Consider the following 8,762-nt stretch of genomic DNA (forward strand, 5'->3'; position numbering starts at 1 on the left):
CCCTGAATTTATCCATGTTGCACATCTGAAGAAGGGTGTTAGTCCAGTTCTTGGTTACAAAGCAGCAGAGAATTAGGCAGAAACAGCAAGTAAGAAAGGATATTAGGTAGGTCACAGCCTCTCCAGTCAGGAATAAGATTTGGAAGCTGCAGAAGCTGAAACCCACTCCCTTTGTCCTCCTTTGACCTCCATCTCCCCCCTAGACTGGGAACGTGGCAGAAATTGCTCAGGGGAAGTTTCTCTTTCTGTGCTGGCCTGCTTGTCCTTTATCATATCTACCCTAGGACACATTCCCAGCTCCTCAAACCTCCCCCAGCTCAGAAGTGCTCACAGCTTGCAGCCTGCAGACCCTTGGTCTTCTGTGAAAGTGACACCCACCCACCCAATGACCAATCTCTGGCCCATAGTTTGATCCATCCATCCACCCACCCACTTACCCATCCCACACCCTGGATGCCTCCGTGGGCTCCTGTTTCCATGGTTACTTCAGGGCCTGAGTCTGCTCTGGGTTTTCTGAAATATTCTCTGCTTTAGGCTGTTCCCACAACAGCTTCACTACTGGACCCTGGATTATATTTGGGGTCCAACCCTTCTTATAGATCCTCCTCCCCATCGATTGCACATTGCTTGCATTCTGGTCCATATAGGTGATCTGCTTGTGGGTTTTGAAATAAAATCAAACACTCTCTAGTATTTGAACAGAGGGACTCTGGAAATAGAATGTCTGGGAGGCAGCCATAGGAAGCCAAGTGGGATTTCCCAGAGATATGTAGGGCCCTTTGTAAGAATAACAAAAGCTAACATTTACCAGGCGCTTACTAAAAGTAAGGAAGGTACTATTCTAAGGATTTCATATCTATGAACTAGGTTAATTCTTACAACAACCCTGAGGAGTGTGTATTATGATTATCTGAGAGAATCAGGCAGAGAAAGGTTGAGTAACACATTTAAGGTTAGAGTGACAAAGTTGGGATTCAAAGTAAGACAGGCTGACTCTGGAGATTTGTTCTTACACACTGCCTCTCTAAGCCAGTCCTACCTACCCAGGGATTCTGGAAGTTTCCTGAATCACTTTTTTGGAGACAAGAAGTACGTTTCTGAACATCTCCCCAGTGCTCAGTTATGTTCTGGGGGTGACAAATGCCCATATGTGATCACCCCCCCCCTTTCTACTCTAGACCCACTCAGCAGCAGCTTTCAGTGGCCCAGAAGCCTGAGTTTCTATAGCTGCTAAAGGAGGAGCTCCCTGACCTTACCCACCCTGTGCTGGTCTGTCTGTGGGCTCTGAGATTTCCTCATGTCGCAGCCAAGCTGTGGTGTGTCCTCAGAGATCTTCAGGAAGGTGGGAAGAAGCAATCCCATCAGAGAAACCCAGCTGAGGGAAGACACAAGATGTTCCCCACGAGTGATAGAAAACCAATTCACACTCTTCTCTGCAGCCAAAAAATTAAGCTAATTTTTCATTTCTCTGCTTACGTGCGACTCAACTAAACATAGGCATCTAGGAATGCAAACAATGACTGGATTTTCTTAATTTAGGGCAGTTTTAATTAAATCTTGCTAAAATGACGGAGACTCTGGATATTTTTATCATGGTGGGAAGCCAAATGATTTGGGAATAGGAGAGGTGAGGAGCATAGTGCTATAAATATCGTGTCTCCTGGCCATCTCCCACTCTGGACTGGACTCCCAGGCCTGTCCCATCGAGCACATTTCCTGACAGAGGGTATAATTCTCCTAGGATTCTTATTTCCTTTGCTCTGGTGTATATTAAAGGAAACCATTTTTCTTATTGCACTCATTGTAACACAACTGGACTTGGGAAATCCACATTAGAGTGGGGGAAAGTAGATAGAATTGTTTTTCAGAAAAATTACCAGAAGTTTAGAGCATATATCCTAAGATACCAAAATCAAAAGTGTGAAAGGTAGTCTCCCAGTAGATAGTACTCACCCACATCCAGTTCTCTCCCCCAGATCTTGCAGGATTACATTTCCCTACTCCTCCAAGTTCGGAAGAACCATGTGACTTGTACTGGCCAATGAGTTGTGACTGAACTCACACTGTGGCCAACGAGTGATGAGCCAGGACAGGCTAGGGCATTCAGCTGCCAGTGTGGGAGGCTGCAGCTTTCTCTCCCCCTCCTGTAGAAGTAGGTATTGAGATGGTGGCGCCACAAAATCAAAGCAGCTTGGATCCCTGAATTACCCTGTTGAGAACAGTTGCCCTGGCCCCCTGAATCCAAAGCACATTTTGTATATTTGAGAGAGACACTTTAGTTGGATTACCTTGCTGAGATTTGAGGGGAGTTTGTTTTTTCCTATAGCAGAATCTCTCCTGTCCTAATTAATGCAAGTAATACTTTTCTAGTAATGATTGTACAATAGCACCACAATATTTTACTAAGATTATTTTGGACTTTCAAAAATAATCTCTCCTATTTAGTCTGAAATGGGATGAAATTTTGCCTGATCTAAGATTGTTGGAGAACATATTTAACTTATTTAAACAAAACTTACGCATTGGCAAAAGAGTTTTAAATTTACCAAAATTCTTGGGTAAGTTCAAAAGCAGTCCCTCAAAATAAAAGTAGTCAGGCAGGTTATATTTCTCAGAGAATTGTGGTATGTGCCATTGCATGAGTGAAAACCACAGACTTTTAGGAGGGAACTGATTGAGTGGTTGGGAAGGAGAGAGAAGATGTCTGAAGAAGAATTTTAAGAAGTTTTCTGTGTGATGTACTGTCCCATCAAAAAAAAAAAAAACCCTTGTTATGGTGCATTAATTAAGATAATACCCATCAGTATAATAAGCAAATATATTAAGGCTCAAATGAGATAGAAGTTTACTCATTATTAACATAAGTCCAAAAGTTGTAAATTGGTGAGCAGCTCTCTCCAAGAGGGAGGTTTAGGGGATTGGACTACTTCCCATCTTCAACACATCCTCTCATGCTGCAGAGAGCACCTGCATCCAGTCAGGAGAAGGGGAAGTGGGTGAATTGGGTGTTTTTGTAGCTACAGCCGTGGCATGATGTATATCTACTATCTACTGGCATTTCATTGGGCAGAACTTAGTCTCTGACCCTCCTAATAGTAAGGGAAAGAGAAAAAGGGGAAAGAAAAAATATTTTTCATTAAAAAAAAAAAAGTACTGGTAAAGAAGACCGGGACACATTATCTAGTTATGTGGCCCGGAGGAAGAGGAATCAAGTTTGGAGAAGAGCTCACACTTAATTTCATTAAAGGTCCATTCTTTCAAAGTTGGATGAGAATGCTTTTACAATGTAACACCATGTAGAAAGAGCCATACGTGAATCAAATTTTATGCAGATTATATTTGGGGGTCCTAAGTGGAGTTTTGCCTGAGGCTTGTGTTTCTATTCCTAGATTAAAGTCATAGTCAGAGATGTGAGTCACGTACTCCTGAGAATGCCAAATTGTTGGAATTATAATACAAACAAATGTAGGTGAATTAGTACACCTACTGACTAACACAGGAAAATGTGAGAGAAACAGTGGAACCTGCTCTGACATCAAAATTACAATTTTAGAGAACAGGTTGTACTGGCACACAGAGAATTTAAAAATGTAGGGTCCTGTGAACTGGTTAAATGGAGGCTGCCTATGAGAGCACTCTCTTAAAATTGCAAATTGGACATTTGCTTTTAACGCAATCTTCATAGACACCCAATTCTGTTTTAAGAAATAAAGAGACTTTTATGCACAGAGTTAATGATAAATGCACTTGAACTAGTTCAAAGTTGTTGCTCTGCTTTAACTGGGACCCACTTCCCTGGAGCATGACTGCTACTGTGAGGTTTGCAATCAAGTCAGCTTTGAACTGTTTATATAAGCTGATTGCTACTGGAAACATTAGAAATTCACAGGAAGTTCTATGCAAGGAAAAAGAGAGAAGGACTTTGAGTTGTTTGAGTGGTTCTTGCAAGGTTTCAGGCAGAGAAAGGGCATTATTAGTTCAAGCCCTGAATTGCAGAGATTATTTGCAACTCTCAAGCCCCCAGATGTCTGATTTAGTGGCTGACCACTGTCCTAAGGGAAATAAAGGGTAGGGTGGAGGGAGGCTAAGATTTATATATTGACATAATAATTTCGAATCTACCACCAGCATACATTTTTCCTACACTGCAGTAGGAGAAGCTGCTGTAGCAGGCAACCCTGAGGGAGTCATAGAAGCAGGCGTGGATAATAAGAAGCACTTGGGTCAATCCTTGTGGGAGAAAGATCAGCAACTTTTAGTAAAGATTGGCTGGGCAATTTGATATCTGATCTTAAACTAGAGGAACTTCCTGAATTCCCTTGTTAGTATGGCTAATCAAGCCTGAGGAACAAAAAAGAGGCAATATGTCACCTTCTGGAGCAAGATGGAATAATGGAACTCAAACTAGAGTGACTGGGGTGGTTGGGGGGTTGGAGGGAAGTGCACCTTGAGGAAATGTAGTATGAGAAGACCTCCAAGAAGATGAGTCTGGGTGGGTGGGCTCAGATGTTAATGATGTAGTAAGTAGAGATGGAAGCAGAGCTGAAAAGGTATGCCACCACCTTGAATCCTAAGACTCCAAATTATTTTGGAGAAAGAAGAAAGGAGAATCTGAATTGAATGAGGTGGTGGGTTGAATGTAGAGAGGAGACCCCTTGGCCATAAGTCTTTATTATATTTGAATGTACCTGTGTACTTCTGGAAGAAGTTATGTAATTGGTTTGTTAGCTCTGGAAAAGTTGTAACAGGATGAGGGATTTTGTTGCATTGCTAAGAGGATGGAGCATAGGGTGGTAGTTTCTCACGAGAAAGCAGTTTTATCAATGCAAAATCCTTGTGCTAGCTCATCCAGAAAATCCAGCCTCAAATCTCCATTATTCCTCAAGGATTTAGAGTTGAATGTTTATTTCTTTTGACTGTGTGAATGCTGAAAGTGTCTCAAAGACATTCAAATTATGTGGGTTACACCTCCTAGGCACATCAAAATGTATATGACTGATTAAAAATAAGCCTCATCTAAGTATGGGAACCAATTAGCGGAACTTTTTAAGGGGGGTGATGGTAGATGCTTTGTTAGTATGTAATTCATTGTAATAATGAAATGCCACTCTTTGTAAAGACTGTACTGCTGGAAATTACGTTCCCAGTCTTAGCACATTGAGAGGTACCAAAGCTCCTATTGATCTGAGAGTAAATTATTAAGTGAAAAGAAGCACTTCAAATTTTCACCCTTACTTTTCTTCCTCACCCTGTATAATGTATGAGTGGTTTTTGTTTTAGTAGCCACGTGATATGTGTGTAAGGGCGGGAGAAGCACTTACTAGAGATAAGATGAGATGTAAGAAGGACGGTAGAAAAGACAGTAGGTCAGAGCATAGGCGTCGTCAAGCCTCTTAATTAAAATTATCAGCAAAGAGACCATGTGAGAGAAATATAAATGGTGTGGGTACTTCCATCACCCCTGTCTTTCAATGAGCAACATGTTCATTTATTTATTTATCCATGTATTTACCCATTCATAAATGCATACCTGACTCTCAGAAAGAGACATTTGAGTAAGCCTAAATATGTTCTATTCCGGTTCTCTTTCCTTTGTTCAGTCAACAAATATTCATTCATATGCTCATAAAAATACAATTTTCAACAAGGCAGACAAGCAGAGGGTGGCAAAGCCACATGGTAAAGTCCTCGTGTGAGGGATGCCTGGGATGCCCAATGCAGAGGCAATTCCTATCTCTCTATCCCCTATTTCCAAAAAGGGAGGTGAGAGGACAGCATTCGCATGGCGTAACATGTGTTCTCACTATGGAGGGGGGGCAGATTCTTCTGAGTTTCAGCTGCTACTTGACCTGTGGACTAACTCTCCCAGCTCTAACTTGCATGGTGTTTGAGTCAGAGATCACCTTCTAAGATCTTCCAAACCCATTTTCACCAGCTGGTTTTTAATGCAATAACCACCAAGCTATTCCATTATCCCTTGATCAGTGGTTTTTAATCTTTCCCTTTTTCTAACAGCCCAAATTAGAAATAATGTGGAAAAAGTTAGGCAACACAAGTGCAGAGAAAATAAATAAGACTGATTCAAACCCTTGATTCCTAAACAAAATCTGATGGGTGGGTCTCTGACTTGGGGCAGTGCCTTCCCCCTGGACGTGTGGCACTTTCTGGCCAAGGAGGGGACCACTGAGGGTGTCCAAGAGACACAGGCTTTCCCTCCATCACTCAGCCTGGCCTAGAAGGCATTTGGCAGAGAAGGTGTAGGAGATTGTTCTGAGCTTGAAGACAGCTGGGAATGAGTCAGAAGGAACTTAAGGCCAGTCCAAGGCCCCAGAGCCATATTGACCATATTTTTCAAGCCTTAAAATCAAAACACATGGTCTGACACATGGGTTACAATGGGACAGAAAATCTGGAATTAGAAAAGTCAGAGTGTTGTAACTGAGTCTAAAATGGGATTTGGGGGTTCGCCGTTGGCTGAACTAATGGCCCAACTGATGGTCTAGCCCCACGCCCTGCATAGACAGGACTTTGTTAGCTGGTGCATGTCGGGGGAGTTGGTGATGTAAGTTACCTTGGGTTGGGAGAGAGAGAGATTGAAAGATGGCCAGAGAGTCAGTCCCTGGTGGACCCCCCACCAAGCCAACAGGGGGTTTAGAAAGAGTCAAAGGGGTATGAGGAGTACTGAGGAAGTCAGGGACACTCTAGTACTAGCCAAGCTACTTGGGGCTAGGAGACAGCACGTGAAGGATGATGTTCTCACTGTGTTTAGAACGCAGCACTTGGGCTTCTTGAGATTGGTGACTTTAGATGCTCCATGAGATAATGCCTCTCTCTTACCTCCAAATGGCAGCATTCACTAAGGGGCACACTCAGCAGTGGCTGGAGCGTGGGACTCAGTAGACAAGTTAGGGGTAGAAGGTCTTATATGGGGAAAGAGGCAGATAGAGGAACTCGAGGTCACTGATATTTATAAGGCTTGCTCATATGAAGTCCAACTGCAGTACAGAAACAATAGGCAACTACGGTGCCTCAGGGGACATTTTCTTCCAAACTCAAAATTGGGTCATATTGTGGGAGACACAGTTGGATAATAGGATAGATGATCTAAATTCGGGACTGGTTTAGAAAAATTGCCAAAGCAATATCAGATTAACTTGACTGAAGGTTTCATTTGATTAGATCCCTAAACTCTGGGTCTGTGCACTTATCTGTCTAGTAGATTGTCTAAGCAGAATAGGATCTCACAGTCAGCTTTATAAAAGCAGCAGGAGCATCGCCAGCCAGCCTCTGGCTTTGGATTTTTTTGTGATCTAACATTTTAAGGAGGTTGTGTCAGTGAGACCTATTTAGAATACAAATGATGGCTTAAACTCTCTTAAAGGCTTTAAGAATATATTTTAATCATTGAATCTTCCCCTAAGTTCAGCAGAGTTATTCATGAATAAATTGTTGTGCCTTTGAGTCAACAGGAATTGGACAGACTTACTGAATTAATGAACCTTTCTCTTCTAGTCCTTCTCATGGCTGTGGCAATGTGCATTTCTACTAGCTTTGTGAAATGCAGATGGAATATAATTTTCTCCAAATTGATCTGTTCTACATCATTGAATTTCAGCTATTTGCATTTTGATGCCAGAATCAAATTTAGCTTATTATGATTGTTGTGGAAAATAATTATAATCCTTTAATTGTCATGGCACTTGACAATCTTTAAAAATTCACAAATGTTACTTAATTCCATCCTCACTATAACATGGAGGACTAAGCAGAGTAGCAAATGTTCTTCTAATTCCCAACCGTCCCTCTTTTCCAGATGGTAAATGGAGGCCCTTGAAGGTGAGGTGACTTGCTGTAGCCCTAAGGCATGGAAGCAGGAATAGAATACAGTGGCCCTGCCAGTCCTGAGTCCTGGTCTCCTCAAGTTCTGCCTTTAAATCTGTCAAGTGAGTTTGTTCACCTCTACCTTGTGGGCTTTCTGTGAGTGGGTGTGTGTTTAGATTGCCAGCACAGCATCCAACACAAGGTGGGCACTTGGTCATTCCCTCCCTTCTTTCATCTGCAAGCCAGGTGCCATCTGGAGGTCCTCCTGCCCACCAGGACTAGGATGTGAGAGTGCAAAGATTTCCTCTCTGCCAGCCTGGAAGCTCAGGGGTCATCAGTCACACCACACATGAACTCGTGTGCATACACATGCCAACATGCGCACACATGCATGTGCCAGCAGACGAATGCTTCTGTGAATTTCAAATCTCCAGCAGATTAGGAGGAAGATGATTCTTCCCCATCTGCTACTGTTCTGGTATCTAAAATCAGCTCCATAACTACTCCCCCTACCACACATACATTCACGGCAACCTACTCTTCAGAGCTAAACGGCACTACCCCTCCTCTTTGGTTTTCATTGCCAGTAGGTCTTGCACTTGCTTGACTTATGCACACTTTCAGCCTCCTTCAGGCCCAAAGCCTCTGCTAAGTGAGGTCTCACTCCCTGTCCAGTGGTCCTTTTGTCCAGAAGTTTGGCAAAAGTTCTAGCAATAGCCTGGAACAGTCTCTGGAACTCTCACCCCCTCAGCTGAAGCAGAGGGCTGGGCTGGGCTCATTGGATGTTACCTGTGGCCTTTTCTTCTGCTTGGAGACCATGTTGGACACCAGGGTTGGAACCGTCCTTTGCTGCCACCTGGTCCAAGCCCTTCTTTCACAGGAGAGTTCCAGGCATCCTTCTTACTGGAGAGAGATGTTTTCTTTTATTTGCAGCAGGGTAT

The 8,762-nt window shown here is 42.9% G+C and overlaps 1 long non-coding RNA gene across 1 annotated transcript in view; it reads left to right on the forward strand.

The window, feature by feature from the left end:
* Positions 1-7,930, forward strand: part of LOC129145288 (uncharacterized) — a 33,703-nt gene extending 25,773 nt beyond the window's left edge. Inside the window, exon 4 of the long non-coding RNA XR_008550597.1 lies at positions 7,814-7,930. This is a non-coding gene — a long non-coding RNA (uncharacterized LOC129145288). The remainder of the gene's footprint in view (positions 1-7,813) is intronic.
* The last annotated feature ends 832 nt before the right edge of the window (positions 7,931-8,762 follow it).

Source organism: Talpa occidentalis, unplaced genomic scaffold (genome assembly GCF_014898055.3).
Source record: "Talpa occidentalis isolate TD23 unplaced genomic scaffold, MPIMG_talOcc4v2.1, whole genome shotgun sequence".
NCBI classification, from domain to species: domain Eukaryota; kingdom Metazoa; phylum Chordata; class Mammalia; order Eulipotyphla; family Talpidae; genus Talpa; species Talpa occidentalis.